Here is a 2,217-nt window from a genome sequence, read left to right as displayed (position 1 = left end):
GTGAATTTCACTGCCCTCACCAATAAGGGCCCTGACACCTCCAGGATGGGGAGGTGAGCTGTAAGGACCCATGCCTGTTTTCTCCCTGCACTCACCCTCCGGCCACACTTCTTGAGATAAAGTCCTTGAGATTGCCCTAAAGCAGTCAAAGCCCCTTCTCTCCCTTGATGGATCATCTTCACACTGAGACAAGAATTTGCATCAAGAGACTTGAAAGATAAACACCAGTGTTCCTCACCTGCACCCAGTGTGGGCTGGGCAGGCAGCATTGGTCTGGACCTTCTCAAGATCCAGGCCTTATCACCGATGGCTGGGCTTTCTCACTGTGCTCCATCCTGACCTGCCATTGCCCAGACGTCAGCTTTTCAGCACGGGAGACTTCAAAGAGCAGAGCCTCACCAGCCATGCTAGAGAAGCTGGTCTCCTCCATGCAGTGCGTACAGCTCAGAGGTTTGTACTCTGCAAGCATGGAGCTCTCATCTCAGCCTCCTTAGGGAATGAGATATCTGATGGGGCTGCATCCTTTCTGTGAAAGGAAAAGCCCCTTCCACACTGAAACAGAGCTTAAAACAAAGTTTTTCATCACACAGAAAACCTGAGGGTTTGTCCATTTAACTTATCACCCAAAACTGTATTTTTAAACCTGCTGAAGATTTCTGCTGTGTTGCCTAGACAATAAAAGAAACACATTTTCACCTGGGATTCTGAGAGAGTTCACACTGATTCTTTTCCATGGTGGTCTTTCCTGAGTTGCTCCCCACACCCACCCTTTGGGACCAGATTCCTTCCTTAACTATATATAGGTTGACTCCAAGGACAAAATTCGACATTCACTGCAGCCTTTCCAGATTGTCAAATTCATTAGCACTGTTTCCAGTGTTTGCTAGAACCTAAGCAGAAGTGAAGAACAGCGCACACACACGCACACACACACACACACTGCCCCAGGCTTTGAAGGCAGGACCATCAGCTACAAAATTAATGGTGATTTCTTAAGGGAGCTGATGACATTCTCTTTCAAGTTTCTGGGTTGCTGGACATTCACAGATGCTAAGTAGGGCCGTGACCCAGGCCTTTGAAGTTTCCAGCCCCACAGGTTGGAAAGGCAGTGTGATTTAGGATGGTCAGCAGGGGGGAGGAACAGTTAAGTAGACCTCCCCCTCAGACAGATAAAGGCAACCCAGGGGCTTGGGCAGCTTGGTGCCTTCTGCGCCTGGGAGATGCAAGAGAGGGGGGTTCCCAGGGGGCAGAAATGGACACAGTGATGGGATTGCTAATATGCCCTAGGATGAGAAGATGATTCTTTGCATAAAGAGTAAAGCAATTGTTGATGATGAAAATAGCCAAATCTGAGCATCAAAAGATCTCTTGGTGTCCCTAATGCATGATCTCTATAGTTCTGAGAAGCAAAAGGATAATTTAAAACAATAAGGAGTGTGTGTGTGTGCCTGCCTGTGTGTAAAGGTGACAGTGGGTAACTGAGGACTTATTAATGGAGTGAGTGAGTGTGTGTGTGTGTATGAAAGGCTAATCAGTTCTGAGCAATGATGAAAAGATTTTACTATGGATCTTTATGAAGGTTTCTACACTTGATCTGAACTCAGAATTAAAAGAAAAAGATTAAAGCAATTATTTTTGTTTAAAGTTTCTCAGAAAGAAGAGGGAGTTTGTGGGGGAAGGCTTTTGGAAGGGAATGGGGAAGAAACTCTCCGTTCATCAAGACTCGGCTATTTCTATTTGCACTTCCTTCCATAAGCACAGACCAGGGATCCTTAATCAAAACTCTGTCAACTGCCTCATGCCTTTCTCACTGCAGTGCAGGCTACCCTTGTCCAGAGGCTAAGGTTTCTCATCCCTCGGCCAGTTTGGAGTAACAGCAAATTCCTCAAAGCTACTGTCTCCCCAGAGGCATTCTGTGATCTCGTGAAAATGGATTTAGGTGGTTTCTGGATTTGCACTGTCTGGCGACGCGTGGTGACCCTTAAATTTGAAAGTAATTATTATTGGGGATTCTCCCAATGAAAAGAAAAAATTAAGCAGAGGTAAATTTTGTGGAAGAGTCAATCCAACTTCACTTTCAAAGACCCAGGCAGACAGAGGCCACCAGGGCTGGGACGCCTCCTTGCCTCCCTGGAAGTGAGTTACTGGGCTCTTCTCCGGGGGCCTTGTCTGAGCGGGAGCTGTTCTGGTGGGGAGACAGAAGCCCCAGCTCTGTTG

General features: G+C 46.9%; 1 non-coding gene and 1 pseudogene across 1 annotated transcript; both read left to right on the top strand.

The window, feature by feature from the left end:
• The first annotated feature begins 1,325 nt into the window (after positions 1–1,325).
• Positions 1,326–1,405, top strand: LOC129656705 (small nucleolar RNA U2-19). Its single transcript, XR_008716494.1, has one exon. It is a non-coding gene; the product is annotated as a small nucleolar RNA U2-19 (small nucleolar RNA).
• A 134-nt stretch (positions 1,406–1,539) lies between these two features.
• Positions 1,540–1,603, top strand: LOC129656704 (uncharacterized; annotated as a pseudogene).
• Positions 1,604–2,217: the final 614 nt, after the last annotated feature.

This window comes from Bubalus kerabau, chromosome 6 (genome assembly GCF_029407905.1).
Source record: "Bubalus kerabau isolate K-KA32 ecotype Philippines breed swamp buffalo chromosome 6, PCC_UOA_SB_1v2, whole genome shotgun sequence".
Classification (NCBI taxonomy): Eukaryota; Metazoa; Chordata; class Mammalia; order Artiodactyla; family Bovidae; genus Bubalus; species Bubalus kerabau.
This window is presented reverse-complemented; position numbering and strand designations above follow the sequence as displayed.